At 49.6% G+C, this 20,725-nt stretch overlaps 1 long non-coding RNA gene across 2 annotated transcripts in view; it reads right to left on the minus strand.

The window, feature by feature from the left end:
• Window positions 1-307: 307 nt before the first annotated feature.
• Window positions 308-20,725, minus strand: part of LOC140849666 (uncharacterized) — a 32,831-nt gene continuing 12,413 nt past the window's right edge. For both annotated transcript variants that reach the window (XR_012131821.1, XR_012131820.1), the window contains one exon: window positions 308-3,464. This is a non-coding gene — a long non-coding RNA (uncharacterized lncRNA). The remainder of the gene's footprint in view (window positions 3,465-20,725) is intronic.

Genomic DNA, 20,725 nt, shown 5'->3' on the forward strand with positions numbered 1-20,725 from the left:
TTACAAAATTTACTATTTGCTTCACACACACACACACACACACACACAATTTTCCCGCCTCATTCCAGACCTACCAAATCAGACTATCTCTGCCTGGGGCCTAGGAATCTGCATCCTGCATCCTCGATGAGGCTGATGTACATTGAAGGTTGCCCACCAGTGTTGTAGGCTGTATAGACTGTAAGAGGGGATTTTTGTTGTTTCCCCCAACACCCCCAGACCCTATTTTGCCCCCTTGGGTTGGAACTTTACAAAGTTTTCATAGGTTGGTCATTAGGGAATGAGGCTGGCATGAGGTTTCTCACCTGTGAGATCTGTGAACAAGATTGTCACAGCCTCTACCTCAGTCAGAAGGCACAGTCTCATGGAAATACCCACAGGCAACTCTTTCCTGCTTTTTTAAAAAAATTGAAAATTAAAACCAAGTGTTTCCATCCTCCTAACTCTAAGTGGATAAATATACTATTGTAAACTTATCGTTAGGCTGTATGTGGCTTTTGATTCTGTCCTGTTCTGTCCACGTGCCACATAACACCCCACGTTCAGCATTATTAGCAAAAGGGCGAGGCATTCATCAAGTGTCTAGAATATGCAGGGCTCTTTGTTTATGAGACATCGCCGGGTCCTTAAAACAAACCTAGGGTCAGAACTGAGGCTTGAAAGGATTAAGCGACTTTGCAAAGGTACCCAGCAAAGGTGGCTGGGATTTGACCTTGATCTGTTCGACTCCACTTAAAAAATTGCTGTTGCTTTAGTGGGAAGAGCCTACAGGTTCCACTCTCGTTTTGTTTGTTTTACTTATAACCATAAGAATTTATTTTGTCATTAAAAGCTCTAAGTAAACATCCTAAATATCTGCATCTTATCCAAGTGGATGGATATACCATAACTTATTTAATCATTCTCCTGTTTACTCTGTTCCCATTTTTGCCAGTGCAAATGTCTTGAGGAACACATTTTAACATCAACCATTGCATTTGGGATTATTGCTTAGGATAGATTATTACAAACACAAAAACCAGAACAAAGAGTAGGCACATTTTTAAGATGTAGGAAAAATTTTGCCAAATTGTTGTCTGAAAACATTCTATTAATTTTCATTCCTCTCTACACGGAGTGAGAGCCTTCTAAGTCCACTCTGGCCAGCACTGGGTGTCATACTCCTAAACAAACTTTACCAATACGGTGCCACAATTCAAAGTGCACTAGTGAGGTTGAGTATTGTTATTAGACTTATTATTTTTGCTTTTGTAAGACACATTCACTGTCTTACAGTTCTGGAGGACAGAAAACTGACACAGGCTTCTTGGGGCTAAAATCGAAGTGTCAGCAGGACCGTGTTCCACTCTGGAGGCTCTAAAGGAGGCCCATTTCCTGGCCTTCTACAGCATCCGAGGCCACCGCATTCCCTGGCTCGTGGCTCCCCCTGCCTCTTCCAAGCCAGTAGCAGCGGGTCTGGGACTTCCACTGTCGCGACTCTGACTCTCTCTTCTACTTCCCTTTTCCACTTTTAAGGGACCTTGTGATTACAGCAGGCCCACCGAGATAATGCAAGTTGATCTTCCTATTTTAGGGCCAGTCTCTTAACAACCCTAGATGTCTGTTAATACCCCTGTGCCAGTACCCTAACCCAGGTTCTGGGGAGTCACAGGTGGAATCATTGGTAGGAAAGCAACTGTGCCCGCCACAGCTCTGCCACGGTTCCCAGGCTGTGCTAAGGACGCCTGGGACAAGTCAGAGCTGGCCTCTCTCTCGTGGGCGTGGGGTGGGGTGGGTGGTACATCTAAGAGAGGAAAACAGATAGAAAGTAGTAGTAATACATACCAAGGGGTAATGAGAGATAGGAAGCAGGGATGGAGAGTTAGGGGGTGTAGTGTGACAGCTTTCTTTTTCATGGCCGTGGAAAGCCTTTCTAAAAAGAGCACAGACCTGAGGGTTGAGGAGGAAGTGCCAATCCCGGGCCAAATTTCAGGCAGAGGGAACAGCAGGTGCAAAGGTCCTGAAGCATGGTCACGGAGTTGGGAGAAGCGAGCCGCGGTGCTGGAGCAAGGGGAAGAGCAGAGGGAGAGGAGGTGGATGACAGAAGGGGTCAGATCACCGGGGCACCAGAGGCCCAGTGGTCTGGGTTTAATCCTACGGAGAAGGGGAAGGCACTGGAGGGCTTTAGGAAGGGGAACAGCGTGCCCTGGCTGAGAGTAAAATGAATCAGTGGGCCCAGCTGGATAGCAGGGCAGAAAGGGTGAGGCACAGAGGCTGCTGGGCAGGCACTGCAGGAGTACAGGTGGAGGTGGTGGTGGCTGGCGGAGCACAGCAATGACAACGGGCAGCTGGGGCTTCCCTGTCAGCAGGAGAGCCCGCAGGCAGATTAGAGATCTGGGGAGAGAAGCAGCCGGGACTATGGGGGGCCAGTCTGTGGGCCTGGCCACTGAGGACCTGTGGGCCCCGGGACGGGCCCCAGGTGAAGGCTGGAGGGAGGACCGCTCCGGGTGTGGAGAACCAGCTACCTCTTTGGCCACAAGCCGTCTTAAAGGAGGGGTCCGTGAGCTCGGAGAAGGGTCGTCTGGTCCGGGATTCACGAGCACTGTCCTCCAACGCTCAGACACCCGTCACGGGGAACAGAGGCCGCTGCGGTCGCTATGCCTCCCGATGCCAGAAGCAAAGCCTGGAGGCAATGACAGAGGGAGGAGCTGACCTCAGCTCACCGGGCGCCTCACGGGGGCGGTGGGGGAGCTCTGCGGTCTGAGGAGGGAGCGTGGGGTCTTGAACGCTGTCCCCATCAGCGTGATGGGGACAAGTTATTTAAACTCTCTGAAACTCCATTTCAGTGCCCCTTAAATGGTAGAGGTGATATGCCTGCAATACTAGCAGCCATAGCAAACATTTATGAGGCGATTTCCACCTGCCCCAGGCACTGTTCTAACAGCTTCCCTTGTATTGACCCATTGCAGCTCACAGCGGCCTGAGGATGTAGATGCAGCTATTGCCCTGCCTGAGAGGAGGCCCAGAGAGGTTGAGTTACTTGCTCAAGGTCACACAGCAAGCAAAGGGCCCTGTCCTCTCGCATCGTGCCATCTCCTCGAGTTACAGAGTGGAATGTGCCTACCCTTCCTCCTGCCCTGCCACAGCCATCAGCCCAGGCACAGCGTGTATGATCACTGATGCCCTGTAATGGCACAATGCTGCGCAGTTTCAGGATCGAAATGCAACACCATCTCAACAGTCTGAAGGTGTGACAGAAACTAACAAGTTGACGTAGAACGTCGATCAACGGCGAGGTGGTTCTGCACTTAGATCTCAGTCCGGTCGTGCAGACTTGCTCTACACCGCGCGGCTCACACGGGCAATGCCAACTCCACCTTGGGGGACTCTGGGATGAGAGGCCTCCCCGTGCGCTTTAATCCATTCCGAGGAGCCGACACCCGTTCAGCAGTCTGTGAGTCGGAGCTCGTCCCAACGGAGGGTGTCTGTCGGATGGAAGGACACCAGGGTCAAAGCTCATGGATGGCAGATAGGAAGACAGTGTTTGTAGTATTTGCAGCCAATAAGGGTTATACGCGGACAGCACAAGGGACATTGGAAAATCACCGGGGAAGGAGCGGCGATGGGGCAATGGAAGGGTGCTAACAGTGAGGAAACAGGAAGCCAGCACAAGGCTTTGGGCACGTCCCCTGCCACTGATTCCCGGGGCCTGCGGCTGGACCCCACAGGCCTGCTAACCTGACTGTGCTCCGTGGGTCACTCGTACATGGAGCCCCGGAGTGTGAGGGACAGGCCTGGGTGTGGGGCCACAGCTGTCCCTGTTCGGGTGGCAACGATGTGTCAGATGCCCAGGCGTTGGTGGGGATGCAGGTGTGCAGACCGACCCCACTGGAGGTGGGAATGTGGCTGGGGAACATTCTGGCGCAAACTTGATCAAATTAAGTACACTCATAATCTCGGGCCTAATAATTCTGCTCCTGGGTGTGGAGCCAAGCAGACTCACCCTGTCCATGAGGGGGCTTCTAGGAGAAGCTTCACTGTCCTGTGACAGAGTGCTGAAGGCATGTGGGTCTCCATCCTTGGGTAATGCTCCTTATAGGTCCCCAGACTTAGCTTCCCACCAGTTTAAAGAAGCTGATACTATTTTCCCCGATTTTCAGATGAATAAAATGAAGTTTGTGACGTAAAATAACTTGCTCAAGGTCATACTGCCTATAAATGGCAAGGCTGAGATTCCAGTTGCAGTCTCTAGGTCGGTAGAGTAGTTGCCCCTAATCTGAGGCTCACTGTCCATGGCTCTGGTCACCCGTGGTGAGCTGTGGGCCAGAAGCAGATGTTCCTCCCCCTGTCATGTGGTCAGTGGCAGCCCAACGCTAAGTCGTACCACCTACGTCATCCCCTCCCTTCATCTCATCACAGAGATTTTATCATCTCACATCATCACAGGCAGTGCTGGTGCGGCCCAATAAATGTTTTTGAGAAGAGAGATAGGGAGAGACCACATTCACATAACCTTTATATAGTATATGGCTTTAATTACTCCATTTTATTATTAGTTATTATTATTAATCTCTTACCATGCCTCATTTATAAATTAAATTTAGCATAGGCATGTATGTGTCTAGGGAGAAATCTAGTATACGTGGGGTTTGGTACTGTCATTGGTCTCAGGCATCCATTGGGGGTCTGGGTGCACACCCCCTGAAGATAAGGGGGAGCACTGTATACTTGTCTATCAGACCCCCCAAATTTACAACAAGAGAGAAGAGAACTAAAGAAAATCTTGCTTTCCATCACTTTTGCTGTCCCTTCCATTTTGTATCCCTTCCTTCTTCCTTTCCAGACAAAAGCAGGAAAAAAAACAGGCATCATGGGAAGAAGAGGTCTGGCAGGAGTGGGGCTGAAATGGTCAATTTGGCTTCTTAGAATTCTGACATCAGTTAAGAGTCTTAACTGACCCCTAATGATATTTTGTGGGACAAAAATTCTTACAAGTAAAATAACAATGAACATATATTAAGCCCATGTGCCAAACACTATTCTAAAGATTTTACATAGTCTGTGTTAGTTCCTCCTCAAGGCAACCCCGTGAGGCAGGTAGGCCATTTGTTTTCTCCATGTTACAGATGAAGGAACAGAAACCAGAGAAGTTAAGTACCTTGCCCAAGGTCACACAACTGGAATGTAAACCCTGAGTTATGTCTGGAGTCCACATTTCTAGACACCTGAACTTTGCCTGGGAGGCCGGGCAATGGTCCAAATGGCCACCGTGGTTGGGCTGACTTTATTTTGGATGGATCATAGACCACACTTGGCTTCAGTTTACTCATTGTAAAGTATAGATAAAAATAGTGTTCCCTTCCTAGGGTCGTTACGAGGTATAACATAGGCCAAGTAATCAGTAAGTTTTTGTCATTAAAGTTTCATTATCTTTGAATCACACATCTATTTCCTCTAGGCCAGTGCTAAATGCCCAGATGATTTATGCTAAATGTTGGGTGTACGGGCCTCTGGGATGGCCAGAGCATCTCCAAGGAGTGCGTGTTGCCAGGGGTGATTGCAGTTTAAAAGGAAAGTGAAGGAGGGTGGGCTGAGACCCCGGGCCCCAAGAAGCTCCACCGAACGACGTGGGCCTGGAACATCCAGCCAGGGGTCTTCACCGGCAGAGCAAATGTGAAGATCTGGTTGCTTGAATGGGGGAAGGAAAGACACAGGGGAGAGCCCCCAGGCTTTGGGACCACACAGATCTGACCTAGAATCTCGTCTTATCGGGGCCCTTGCTGTGTGACCATGGCACATCCCTGAGACTCCCCCTGCTCAGACAGGGGCTCCTGTGGGCACCCTTGCAGGGCAGTCGAGGACTCTGTGAACAAGCCCAGGTGAGCTCTTTGCTGGGAGCTCAGCGCACAGCAGTGGCCCAGGAAGCCCTGACCTCCCTTCTGGTTGGGGGTCAGGACCACGCAGGGCTGAGTTCATCTGGCCTCAGACCAAGTCTTCCCCTGTGACAGCACACAATGGACCCAATTCACCTACATCAGATTCCCTCTATCTTCTTTACCCAAACAGTAAGGAAAACTGGCGATGTCCACTTAGCAAGGTCTCTGGCATGGGTTTCCGTCTGTGTATTATGTTTTATAATAAACATACTCTTTTGTAACTTGACTCTTAGAAGATCCAAACAAGTTTTTAAATCAAATGTCACAAATTGCAATTGGGAGAAAATAACACCAGGTAAGAATGGCGAAGGCTCCAAAATTGTGTCTTTATTTCCCTGTGTTCCTGCCTTGCTCCACCACCAAACCCCGGGCGGAGGGAGAGGGGGCGTCAGCAGACTCGCTCCCGAAAGACACAAGGACCACCGCCAAGACTGATGTTTGAAGCAGAACCGTGGTTCTCTGGGGCCCTTGTAATGAATTTCCCAAAGAAGCAGCCAGTCTTCCATTTTTATACATGGGTGTTTGTTTCAATCAAAAAAAAAAAAAAGGAAAAGAAAAGGGGGTGATCATGGAGCACTGTGGGAGGAAAGCTGGCCTGGGGAAGGGAGACATCTTTAATGAATGGTTGTCAGACATTAACCGAATGGACTGATGGGCGAGTTCCCCTCACATCCTCCCTGGGGCTTCAGAAAGCATGATTTGCACTGAATAAATGGGTGTATAATTGTCTGCTTGAGGACCAGGGCCGCGCCCTCAGTACTGGTCCGTTTTCCAGGATGAAAGCACGCTGCCAGGGATTCAGGCCAGCGCAGTGGAGCAATCTGAGCAGACCCTTGCAAACGGGTCATGTGGATGCAGGCTCCTCACCCGGCGGATGGCCTTTCCTTCCTCTGCCCTCTGGAGCTGCACTTATTATGACTGTGTTTGGCTTCATGAACCAATGTTTTGGAAACAGGAGGTGAACGTGATTGGTTCCCATGGCATGGGCCAGGGCTGTCCATATCTGAGGGCTGTGCAGGAATGTGCTCTGGTGATGGTTCAGCCAGCCTGTCACTGCGCCTACACTGCTGTCACTAAGCTTTCACTGAGCACTTTCTATGAGTCAGACACCATGCTGATGCTGGGGTACACCGCTGAACAGAACAGACACACGCCCCAGCGTGGGGAAGACAGAAAATACCGCACCCCCCTCCCCAGACAGAATGCTTATAAAGAGTGAGGAGCATAGCAAGGACTTGGAGGAGGAGCTGGCAGGAAAAGAGGGGATGGCATGTGAAAGGGCAGAGTGTCCTCTGAGGGCAGCAGGGAGCCACTGAGCGGTGATCCTAAGGAGAGGGGCTCCGAGCAGTGGTGGCCGCCAAGTGAGAGAAGAAATGGAGTCAAGAGAAAGTTTAGATCTAGAATCAATGTGTTGCTGATGCATTGATGAGGTTGAAAAGGAAACAGAAGCATCCGGATGCTGCCAAGGTTTCTAGCTACCCAAGGAAGCTGGCGGTGCTCTGACTGATGCTGGGGCAATCGTGGGACCAGGGAAGGGGGAGAGTTTGGGAGAGAAACTTGAGCATGTGAGCCATCCAGGTGATGGCGTGTGGTTGGAGCTTAGGGGAGTGTTCTGGATCAGAGAGATAAATTTTAAGCTTTCAGCCTACGGATGCCCTGGTCTTCAAGACGCATCTGGCAAGGAACAGCGTTTGTGATGAACAGCATGACCGAGCCAAGATTTATATTAGGTAGAAAACACCAGGTGAGCAGAGGGAGATGCCAATGCCATACAGGGTGGCAGGGTGAGGAAAGGACATTTGAACAAGTCTTCAAGAATAAGTAAATGTTTTCCAAATGCGAGAAGCATCTAGGCAGAGGGACAGCCTGGGGAAGAATCCTTCTCTTCAGGTAATGGTGAGGAAATGGTGTGGGCAGCATGGCCGGAGAGCTGGGAAACATGAGGGGAGGGGGCTGGGCAGGGTCACTTGATGTCTTGTACTCAGACTCAGTTTCTGCAGGACCCAGCAGTGCCCCAGAAGCTGCTTCCAAGCGGCATGCCCTTCTCTGCAGCAGACGGCATGGCCTGGCTCTAGACCTCCAGCCGCCTGCACCCTGGCTCTTGTGGCTGGGCCCACAGGGGTCCCGCCTGGCACCTTTCTCCACGGATGCTGGCCATTCCGTGGGATCTGCCGGGTTGGATGGCCCAGGGGCAAGACTGTTTATTCCTCAGCCTGTGCCTGCTACACAGCCCTTCCCTACTTTGGGTCCACTCAAACCTTTCACGGTGGCTAAGTATCTCTAAGTATGGAATATGCACCTTTCAAATCTGCACAGGCTCATCAAAGGTTGTACAGCTTTCCTACGGGTGGAGATACAAGGCACAAGACTCTACCCTTTACCTTGGAGGGGATGACCCAGAATGCCCCAGACCAGCGACCCCCGTGAGAGCTTCGCTGATGTGACAGGCCCCTGGATCTTTGTAGAGCTTATCTCCTGCCTTTGGAAGTAAATACGCTTTACCAAGGCATGCAGAACATTAGTTCTTTGCGCTTTACAAGTGTGCTTAACACAGTGTCATCAGCATGGTAAACTACCGCAACGTCCAGGTGGGCCAGGGTGCTTCGGACTACGTCATGACACAGAGCGAAAGAAGAGTATGGCCCTAGAAGACTGCGGATGTGTACCATTTTTGCCCCATGTAAATGCCAACTGTTTCCAATCCTTCTTTCTGATCAGCATGGAAAAAATCCAGTTGCCAATCGATTGCTGCATTCAACATGCCTAAACCTGTGTCGGTCCATGCTAGAAAACATGCCACTTCAGGCAGTAACTGCAGTTGGGGCTACTACTTGGTTAAGTTTCTAAAATCCCAGGGTCTTCTGCATGAGCCATATGATTTTTATAGGGTCAGACTGGTGAATCTAACGGGGATATGACAGCGACCACCCCTCCCAGGTGCTTCCAGACTCTGTGGGTGGCTATGCTCTGTCATTCCCTCTGGGACATAATATTGTTTCCCATTTGCTATCTTGGCAGAGGGCGGAAGTTCTAGGGCTTCCTTTGGCCTTTCTTATGCAATAACTCTTACTCTGCATGTCAAGGAGCCATATAAGAGTTCTTCCAATGGCTCATGTGTCTTTCCTAAAAACATTCAGGACCCAGGAAAATGATCACAGGGTGGGTTTGCTGACTCAGTGCACCCACTGGGCGACATGCCTGGACCAGAACTATAAGGATTACTTGATTCCCGTACAAGTTATTCTAAGAGGGGCCAAGATGATACTTTGGGTCCCTCATATCAATGTCAACCTGGACCTTATATCCAACAGAAATATCAGATTTCTACCTGCTCCCAATGTCTGGCTACTTGAGTAAATGGGGTGGGGGCGGTTAAATGAGGCCGTCACCACTGTATCCCCTTTCTAGTCCACCTTCAGGCAAGGGGGCCTGCTATCTGCACCCCTGTACCAGATAGCCATTGGCTGAGCCTCGGCGGGGGTTGGGGGGGGAGCAGGGCCTGACATGCAAGGTGCTCCTATTGGCTGAGGGAAGTTCTGCAGAGCTGGGAGGAGCAGTGTATCACCAGGGGCACCCACACAGCCAGAGGATGGTGCGCTGGCTGCGGGGGCTGTGGTGGGCAGGAGCCACGGCACCCACAGGCACCTGCTGAGTGCCAGGGGTGGACAGGGAGGGTGGAGTGTTAAGTAATGAGCCCTGAAGAGCCTTCTGTGGGGAGTAAGCTGCCAGCACCCTGCCAGTGATAGAGCCCACTTGTGCACCTGCCGTCCACAGGGCAGAGGCCAAAGTGGGAAGGGAGGGCCATCGGGTTCAGCGGCCTTCTAGAAAACCATGAATAAGGAAGAGAGAGGAAGAGCTTAGGATACAGGGTGTACATTAAAATCTGGAATCTGACTTAGATGAGGAGACTGTGAAGAAAAGTGGGGCTGGAGACCTGGGTGCGGATGTAACCAGAGGACCCTTGGAGTCATAAAAGGAACAGCTGAATGAGGATTGGATTAGTGTCCTGGGGTTGCTGTGACAGAGTTCCACAATAACAGAAATTTATTTTCTCAGAGTTTTGGAGGCTAAAAGCCAGAGATGCAGGTGGCTGCCAGGGCCACACTCCCTCTGGATAGAGACTCTGGGGAGAGCGCTTCCTGCCTCTCTGGCTGCTGGTGACGCCGTAGATCCTGGCATCTGTTGAGTTGCAGCTGTGCTGTTCCGAGCTCTGTCTCTGCTGTCACATGTCTCCTCCTTGTGTGTGTCTCTCTTCTTATAAGGACACCTGTCCTAATGGGTCAACGCCCACCCTACTGACCTCACCTCAACTTGATTACGTCTGCAAAGAAGTTATTTCTCCTAAGGTCACTTTCATAGGTACCCAGAGCTGGGCCTTTAATATACCTTTCTAAGGGGACACAATCCATCTCATAAAAGTATACATCCTGAACCCCATAGGTCACTAGAGCATATGTGAAAAGATACTTAAGAAGAAAAAAAGCATGGCAATTTTGGCTCTGTACACCGAAGGGGCTGCCTGTTCCTGTAGGATGGCAGGTAATGGAGATGGAGATGGTGAGGGAGGGTCAAAGTAGAACTGCTTTGAACCAGAAGATTCTGAGATGCCAATATTTCCCTATTCAAATCATTCAAAAGACAAACGACTGGAAGTCACAAGCTCAAGAGCATTCCGAACCATAAACTAAACACCATCTGGAGGCCAGCAACAGGGAATGTGTTAATAATTACCGAGAGAGATGCGAGAACATCTTACGGCACTGACAGTGACCCTTTTTCATTCAAATCTCCCTGTCTGGATTTTGTAATATTCCCACCCAAAGACTGAGCCAGTTTGTCTTTTTATATAACTATCTCATAAAAAGGTGTGTCCATCTTTACAAATTATTTATTTAGTATTAAGGAGTATTAAAAGTATTTAATTGAATGAAAGCATTTAAAATCAAATGTTAGTAAAGCATATCTGAACATGTGATGCCCAATAAAACTGTCTACGTGGTTTCCAAAAGATTATTGAGCAAACAGTGTGGCAGCTGCTTTGCATAGAACTGGAAGGCAATTTAAAAACTGCAAATCATTCTAGCCACCTAATTTTTAAATGAAGTTAAATTTTCACTTTCAAATAATATGTTTTCTTAGGAGTATATCTAGTTTTACAAAAGCAATAAATCCTTCATATGTAATATTCAGGAGAAAAAACTAATATGTTTTCATGATTAGAAAAGCTGAAAGAATTAGGAGAGTAGAAGGAAATACAACCAACACATTCCTGCAAACTACTACGAATGTTTTTTCTGTATTCTTTCCTGACTTTTTAATTATGGTTTACAATCACTGGTTTCTTTACCAAGCCCTTTGGCGGCAGCCACTGAGTACAATGGATACGCTCATTATGAACCACAGCACCTATTCATCACAGCCATTGCCCTGCAGATATTTATGAGGGGAGCGCTCCAATGTTGGCACAAAAGACACCGGCATGTTGCAAAGGGTTTTTATTCAGATCACCCAAACTGCTGCGAATCCTGCCGTCCTCTGGGCTGCCTCCTGCCCCACCGGCCTGCATCAGCCAGGTCTCGTTGCACATCTCTCTCCCTCCTTTTTGACGTTTTTTGGAAGTTGAACAAACAGAAGGCCTGTATTTGGAACAATGAGTCTGGTTTTCAGGACAGATAAAAAGCCCATCGGTGTTTCACCAAATACTGGATCTGGAAGTGTTAGCCCGGAGGCAGACTGTGAATTCCTCTGTTGTCCTCTTAAAGAAAATAATTCAGTCGAGGGACCCAACAGAATTAAAGCTGCAGAGAGTTTTTTATTTAACAAGTGGGAAGGAAAGTATGCTCCAAAGGCAGAGGCACGGCTGACCCTACAGGCTTTATATTGTGTCTTTTTATTCGGTTTCCTCCCCCTGCCCACCACCTTGTCAATCTCACGGTCATCATTTTCCCAATGAGAACCTAAGCAAAACCCACGGCGGAGCCAAAACCACAAGCAAAATGATATTTATAATGTTATTACCGTGACCTCAGGATCCCTGGCAGACAAGGTCTTCCTTAAGGGCACATGCTCCAAATGGGGGAAGGCCCAGTGACTGTATCTTTTGGTTCTCGGTGTGTGTAGAACTGCAAGTGGGGTTGGTCTAAGGGAGACGGGGCATCTCTGGGAGGAGAGGGTGGTGAGGCCTCCTTTCTCCACTCCTGCTCATGGCTGTCTAACTCTCTGCTCTAACAGAAGCACTGGCTTTGTTAATTTTTGCCTTGGAGTAAGAAAGCCAGTAACCGTATTTGTCACGCTATTTGTCACGGTGAGCAGCAGAGGACCTGAGGGGCTGACACCCCCACAGGGAGAGATTGTTTCCAGTGCTTTGACTTCCCAGCATGCAGTGTGTCTGTCTTGAAAACGTGGGTCCAAGGTGCCAAAGTCAAGATTTCACTCTGTAGGCATTGCTGTAGAGGGACTCTGGATCCCTCCCACTCAAACCACAAAGGTAGGAAGACTTGAAACCTCTTTCACCTTGGAGAAGACATTGAACTGAGTTGTGTCTATGGCTGGCCAGCAGCCACTGGATACTGTATGTCAAGAAACCTATTGCTTAAAAAGTTGTCCAAAGACTCCTAACCAACATAGTGCAGTTGATCCCAAGGGTTCTGATGTTAGACAGCATGCTCTCCCTCTCCAGATTCTTCCAGAATGAGAATCTGTAGAAGACCAGACAGCCAGCTGGAGGTGGCTGGTCTAGGAGGCCTCCCCGGGCCACTGCCCCTATAACATTCAGAAGAGGAGTGTGGCTCTGCAGTTCTACTGCAGCGATGTACGGAGAGCATCGCAGCTACAGTTTAGTTCCTCGTGTATCTGGGGGGCAGCCCAGTGTGGGAAAAGACTGAAAGCGAAGTGTCAGTTTTGGGCTGTGTGACTTCAGGCAAGTTACTTGACTTCTCTGAGTCCTGTTTGTTTATCCATAACATGGGAACGACTGCATCATAGAAGGAAATGAGACAACGCACAGACATCATTTGCATAGGAAGTTGTTTCAAAGTCACTTTTCCTCCTAGGGAACTGAGCAGGTCCCCAGAAAGCAGGTTATTTACTGGGTATAGCAAAGTGCGCTTTTCCATTTGCTTGGCATTTGGTACTGATGGGCTTACTTGATTAATTTTCAAAATCATGCAAACAAACAAATAATCACCATTAAATCCTGATCAATATCAGTCCTCCAAAACAGAAGCTGGTAACTGTTTATTCATTCAACTCTGGGCCTGGCCCCAGGCACTGGAATGAAGCAGTCTGGATTCCAGAGGGGACGGTGAACTCTGCCCACAGCTGCCCCCATGTCTACAGAGAAAAACTGGGATTGGAGGAAAATCCTAAAATAGGGAGTAGAAATAGGTCAGATGAGGGACGTGAGCTAAGGGCACTCCTGATGGTGGGGATGCTGCAAGCAAGCGCAGCCAGCGGGGACGCTTGTGGGGAGCGGTGGGCATTCTCTGTGCCTGAATCTGCGTGTCTGCAGGCACATGTTGGAAACCAGGCATGCAGAGGCCGGGCTAGAGTGTGAGGGCTGTGTGTGTCCCCGGGGTGCGCAGGGGCTGTGGGCAATGACACAGTTGTGGGTGCTGCCAGCAGGCAGGGGGCTGCTTGTCCTCCTCCCTCCCTCATTCCCTGCCCTCCTTCTTGCCTTCCTGCCTCCCTTTCTTCCGTCTTCCTCTCTTTAAGTGGCGGCTTAATCTAGAAGCAGCTGAGAGCCACTGGGGGCTCTGAGCAGAGAACTGATGATACTGTTTGCCGATGAGAAGGCTTCCCCCTGAGCATATGGGGAGCTCTGGGTTGGAGGCTGGCAATAGGGCAGCCAGTGGGCTGAGGTCCAGATGGGCAGGATGGGGCCAGGTGCAGGACCAGCAGCAGGTGTGGAGGGAGTCCAGTTGGAGACAACTTCCGGGACGGGGTCACCTGGATGTGGGGGGCACGAGAAGGCTTATCTAGCTGTTCTTTGGTTCAAGCAGCAGGGCGGTGGGCGGTGGGATTCATGGAGATGGAGGTGGAGGACGGGAAGTGTCCTCACCTTGGGGGACTGAGGGTTTCCTGGGAAACGGCCTTGGCCCTCCCAGCATGTGCCCTCTGCTGCTCACGCCCGAAGGACAGCCATCCGTTCCCTCATCCACTCACGCACCCACCTGCCACCCACCCCTCTGCAAAGCTCTTGTCACTTGAGGATGAGGGTGATCTGCTGGGCCTGCCCAGAGCAAGTGGTACTTACACCGCCTGGAGGAAGTTCTTAGTAAAGCGCTTCCTCTAACAACGGTTCTGAGGGACGTCCCGGGCAATTTCTGCTTGAAGCATTGAGTCAGAGACCTGGTGGGCCCGCGTGAGCAGTCTAGAGCAGGGGTACAAAACTGACACACTTGCCTAATCTGGCCCACTGCCTGTCTTTGTAAATGAAGTTTTATTGTAACAAAGTCACATTCATCTGTGCACATACCATTGCTGGCTGCTTTCCCAATGGTAGTTGAGTGGTAGCATCAGATTGTATGGCTTGCAAAGCTGAAAACCATCTGGCCCTTTATAGATGTCTGTCATGCATGCCCTAGCATTTCCCCTCCTCTCTCTGGTGTTGTGAAAGGGTGTCTGATAGTGACTGGGGGGCCGTGGTGCTCCTTGGTCTAAATGCCCTCCATGCCTTAAAGTTTAGGATTCTTAGCTCCTCATCTATAGATAAAGTGAAGGCTCCTGTGGCCAGGATTCTCACCTGGCCCTGGTCGGCTGGCTACTACACTCGTGTGGGCAATATGTCCTTATTGACTCTATGTAAAAAACTCCATCTGGTGCTCTGGGCAACATGGTGGCACAGCGAGAGCAGAGGCTCGAGCGGTGGCAGCGCCGAAGACAGACTGAGATAGCTGCAGGGGCAGAGAGGCCCAGAGGCAGAGACCGGCCTGCTGCCTGCAGACTCACTGTGAGTGGACAAGATTCTTGTGATCCACCTGCCACTGTGGGAATAAAGTTGGGTATGAACCCTTTCACCCCAAGAACGTTCCACTGTCATTCCTCAATCTCACTGAATCCACAGTGACCTTGCCTAGGGCTGAAACCCACGGGCAGGACATCAACCAAGGCTCTCTTTAGAGTGAAGGTGACCTGCTCCACATTGTGTGAAACGCTGATGGGAAACCTCAGCAGACACAAAGGGATGTAAAGCTACATTGCATTTGTTCCCTGGATTCAATCTAGCCTAAGGGAAAAATCTAAATAATGGAGGAACTACAGCTCGTTGGCCTGGCTGCCTGCTCTCATCTGGCCTCATTTATGAAGATGCACCACCCCCCTTTCACACCCTCCACAAATTAACACCTAAAGACTGACAGGTGTTCATAAAGTTTTAGGAAGAAAAATGAAAGAGGGGCAAGTGGCCACAGGGTGCCAAGGGCTGGTTTTCAGAGATGATAGTATGGAAAACCTTGTCTCAGGATCCCACCCTACACCTCTAAGACACCCCCTGTCTTGCCAATGGGTTTCAGCCCCAGGCAAGTTCACTATGGATTCAGTGTGACCAAAGAAATTGACAGCAAAACGTGTGTGGGGTGAAAGGGTTATACCCAACTTTATTTCCAGGTGGCAGGTCAGTCACTAAAATCCCATTCACTCAGAGCGAGTCTGCATGCAGCAAGCCGGTCTCTGCCTTTGGGCCTCTCTGCCTGCACAGTCGTCCCACACAGCCGTCCTCTGGGCCTCTGTCCGTGGTGCTGACACCACTCCAGCCTCTGCTCTACTCTCTTGCAGCCTTGCAGCCCTGCCACCCTGTTGCACCCAGAGCACTGGGCGGAGCTCTGTATATAGAGTCAACAGCCATGTATTGCCCACAGGTGTGCAGTGAGCTAGTCAACCAGGGCCAGGTGAGAATCCTGGCCACAGGAACTCTCATTTTATCCACACCTCCTCATTGGCCCCACCAGACCTGCTTTTATTTAAAATGTTAGTGCTTGGTTCATCATGGACATTTTTGTAAAATATTGCCTTTGATAGTGTATCTTGACGACCAAGGCCTTCACTACCTCTGTAGATTCTGCCACTAAGGTGACTGCCTCGCTCGCCTGCCCCTAGTCCCAGTCCTGGAACTCGGACTGACCAGGGAAGCTGAGGAAACGGGAGCACAGCGTCTCGGAAGCCAAGGGAAGGAGGTGCATCAAGAAGAAGCTGATATAATGGGGTGAATGTCAAAAATGTTACGCTAAGTGAAAGAAGCCAGATACAAAAGGTCATTGACTGTATAATCCCGTGTATATGAAATGCCCAGAAAGGGAAAATTCATATTCTCCGAGACAGATTCTGAATTAGAGGCTGCCGGGACCTGGGAAGTTGGTTAGAGGGGAAGTGACTCTGCAAATGGGCTTGAGGTTTCTTTTGGGGGTGATGGTAATGGTCCAAAATTAGAGCGTACCCTTGGTTACATGACTCTATAAATAACAAAGTGTGCATTTAAAATTGTGCATTTTGTGGTATGTAAATTATACCTTAACCAAGCTGTTTTTAAAAAAACCTGAATAATGTGAAAATTGAGAATTAAGCATCGGATGAATAAAAAAATAAATGAGTGGATGATTCAACAGCTAGGCAGTGTCCCTAAAGAATGACATATGATGTATGTCCCTAAACCAGAATGCCATGTAACATGGGAGTAGAAAGAGCTGGGGCAAGGGGCTCAGATTACCCCTCAACAAACTGGAGGAAGGGGTGGGGAGTCATGCAGCCTCATGTATACGGCTGAGTATAAATTTGTGTAACCTTTTTGGGGCCTAAACGTAAATGTACATCAAGAGCTTTAAGAATGTGCATTGCATTTTGACACAGTAATTCCGTTTCTCATAATCTGTTCTAAGGAAAGAATCCCAATGATGGAGAAATTATTGGACTATATATGCCTATTTCAGAGCTGTTTGTAATATTGAAATTGGAAAATAACCTGCATGACCAGTTGGTTAAATGACATGGAGTCATCTAAAAGCTAGAATATTATGCAGCCATTAAAAATGATGTTAAAGATGAGGAGAAATAATCTGGAAAATAAACCGGAAAAAGCAGGATGACAAAGTATAAATAGAGCAGGTAAACCACCATTGGAATTACATGTGTGTAACACAAGTAAAATAGTAACATAGTAACAGCGATGAACTTGTTTACTGACTTATTTTTTACTCTGTGTCAGCACTATGAGAAGACATTTTCATACATTATCTCTTTTAATCTTACACAAAGTCTGTGAGTTAGGGATCACTTTTTCAGTTTGGGAGATGAAGAAGTGAAGACTCAGATTTAAGGGAACTTGTACAGGGTCACACCATTGGCAAGAGGTGGAACCCAGATTCTGCTAGCTCTCATCTTCGTGCTATTATGCCATATTTCTTCTCTTTACTACAAGAATTGTGAAAATGACCAGGATTGGATAAATTGTGAGCTGGTCCAAGAGAAGCAGGTAATAAGTGTCCTGCTAAACAATCTGAGGCATTCACAGAATGAGTCTTCCTGGAGATCTATGCACCCCTCCCATTTCAAAGAGGCAGTCACTGAAATTTGGAAAAGTGCAATAATGGCTCAGGGCCAAAAAGCCAGGAGGTGTGTTGTCAGGTCAGGGGTCCCGGATGATGAGGATGGTGCGGCGATATCCCCTCAAAAGCAGGCACCGGAGACAAGGCTTGTGGCGCAGGTCTAATTTCACCGAGGCGGGGTTACAGCTTATATAGTAGGTTCCCTCCTGGTTCCAGGAACTACACCACCCAGGCAGCCTCCAATCACAGCGGCACTAGCTAAAGACACTATGGGGAAGTTGGGTAGGAGAGGGCAGGTCTCCATGCTCAGAGCTCATCTTCTGGGTCCACCGTGTGCTGTGACCTATTCCGGTGAGGTGGGTTTTCCCAACCAGTGGGCCTCGGGGCCGGGGAGCTCAGTAGCTCTGGTCTCTACCCATGCCAGGTCCCACTGGTACCTTCACCATTTTGGTCCGGGCATGGCTCTGACCTCAAGTGTCCCTAAGGAAGGTCACAAAGGCAGCTGCTGCTCGTTGTCTACCCACATCTCTCCCTTCTGTTTTTATGTGAGCTGAAAGGGCTTCTGTTAACAGGGCTTCTTTTACTTTGTGTCTGTGAAGTGTATCCCCAGGAAGCCTAGGAGGCAAGCTAAAGCCAAACGCCATATAGGAAAAGGGTAGAAGGAGAGAGCCAGCTCATAGCCTTGGACCACACTTCGGAGAAGAAAGAAGAGAGATCATCAAGTTTCACACGATCTACGCTGGTGTTGTTGAGCTGCACTAGCTGACTGGACAATTGCCTCATGAGGTGGAGGGAACGTGGAGACCAGGGGCCTAGGATGATCTGAGACAAATTCTGCCTGTATGCAGACCTGTTCAGGTGCGTAGCATAAGGGGTCAGACAGTACGAGGGAAATCTGGCGTCACAAGGGAAATGAGTCACCTCCCAAAGCGCCTTCACATCTTCTGCAAGGAGATCTGCCTGCTGTTGTAGATTACGTACAGCAGTGTGGAGCTGAGTGTTCATTAAATTCTGGGTTTCCAAGGCAGAGGCCGTCTGGCTCACTATCTGTTCTACTGCAGTGGCTGTAAGATCAGATTGGACTAAACTGGTTGCAGCTGTGGCTACTGCTGCACGTGCAGTGACGATGGTACATATTAGTAAGATTATGAGACCGACGTCAAGGTCTTGTTTGGAGCAGACAGAGAGGGGGAAATTTCTAGAGGAGTCTTCTTGAAGTGGTCCCTCCCAGTAGGATTCATTCACTGGTATCCAGACAGAAGCGGGCGGCTGCACAAGGTGGACTCCTGAGGAAATAGTCGCTTTCCAGCAGCTGCACAAAGTACAGTTCTCTCTTGGATCGAAACAGCCAAGGGTATCATTCATATTATTGGACGCTATAAAGAAGAAAGGGGGCCTGACCCAGACACTGGCTGAAAGGTTAAAGGCTTCATGATAGGTGCGGTTAGTAACAAGCAGTTCTGTGGAATTACTACAGGGTGCGTGGCGTTTAGGTCATACGTCCCTGCCATATTGCCAAAGGAGGCCAGACTGAGTCCTGCAAAGGCAAGAGGGACAGAGATCTATGCAGGAATGGGGGCTACGGGCATGCCAGGAGCCTAAGATGGTGGTGCTATAGCCCTCAGGGGGTTTGTGCCAGTATGGGATGTCAGAGGGGGCTGTGAGTCATTTCCAAAGGGCACCACAGAACTGAGAGGGGTATTAAGCAAGCAGGGTAGGTGCGCCTGCAGGGGTTCCATGGGATGGGAGATGTGGGTAATAAGGGTGAGGCAGGCTGTGGGCCACAGGTTGGCAAATCGGGGGGGTCCAGCATCCAGGGCTGGGACTTGCCCAAGAACAATTCACAGACTGTCTGGGGAATGTCCCACTTAGGGCCGGCCATGACATAGGTGACCATGGGTCATAAGAGACATCAACTACAGACGATGAAGTCCAGACATCGCTACAGACACGTAATAGAATGTAACATCCCCAGGGGGACAGGCAGGCTTAGGAGCGGCACGTTATTAATGGGAGGCTGTATGCAGAAGGAAATCCCCTCTGGGGTGTTACGTAGGGGGAGACTATCCCTTCAGCCCACATCTGAGGAAGGTCTGAGGTCGGACTGGAACTGTACAGAGGGAGTACGGGGCTGTTGAAGAGACAGGGACCAGAATAGGAGGGTGTCTAAGGACAGCCCACAAGCCCTCAGGGGCTGAGCTAGCATGGGCAGAGCGGTAATAATCTCACACATCAGCAAAAAAAGCGTTTGTCTTGCCAATGCGCTTCAGCCCCAGGCAAATTCACTATGGATTCAATGTGACCAAAGAAACTGAGGGCAAAACGTTCTTTGGGGTGAAAGGGTTTATTACCCGGCTTTTTCTCCCAACAGTAGGTCGAACACTAGCGTCTCTGCCTCCGCCCAGGGCACTGGGCCAGCTCTCTGTATAGCGCAATAATAGCTTATTGCCTAAAGGTGTGGAAGCGGCAGCCCAGCCACAGGCCAGTGACATCATCAGGTGGTTTAAGTTCAGTGAGGATCCTGGCCACAGGAATCCCAACTTCCCCACAGAGTTCCTGGACTCTGGGAAAATACAAGCAAAGCCTCACCCTCGCATTAATAGGGGACACAGGCCCCACAACTGATTGGTTAGTGGGTCTCACCACAGCACTAGAGGTTGAGGTGTGAATTGCTGCATATGCCCCCAATCTTTATATGCTGGTGTGAGCCACTCAGTATCGAAAGTCAAAAAGTTGAGGGTGAAGAGCGCCTGCCGCAATCTTCTCCTGTGGTGACCTGCCCTCACCTCCCCCCTTTTTCAATTGTCCTTTGAGCATCCTGTTGGCTCTTTTGATGATGGTCTGCCCTTGGGGATTGTAGGGGATGCCACTGGTATGAGAAATGTGCCAGGACTGGCAAAAGCGCTTGAACTGGGCACTAGCATATGCTGGGCTGTTGTCTGTTTTCAGGGCCCATGGGACTCCCGTGCAAAGCATAGTTGGCTTCAAAACCTGAATGGCGTCTGCTGTTTTTTCAGATGTCCTGCATGGCGCATAAACGAAGTGGGAAAATGTATCCATAATTACATGGCAATATTTATAGCGGTCACAGGAAGACAGGTGTGTGATATCCATTTGCTAGAGGCTGTTGGGGCATAGCCCCCGAGGGTTTACTCCCGCTGGAGCGAGGGGGCCCAGTGGCAGGAGAGGGGCACAGGTTTGCAAGCTTGAACCAAATGTTTGCAGGTGGGTATGGAGAGTTGGGGCAGGAGGTTGTGGAGTGCTGAGGCAGAG

This window comes from Manis javanica, chromosome 5 (assembly GCF_040802235.1).
Source record: "Manis javanica isolate MJ-LG chromosome 5, MJ_LKY, whole genome shotgun sequence".
Lineage (NCBI taxonomy): Eukaryota > Metazoa > Chordata > Mammalia > Pholidota > Manidae > Manis > Manis javanica.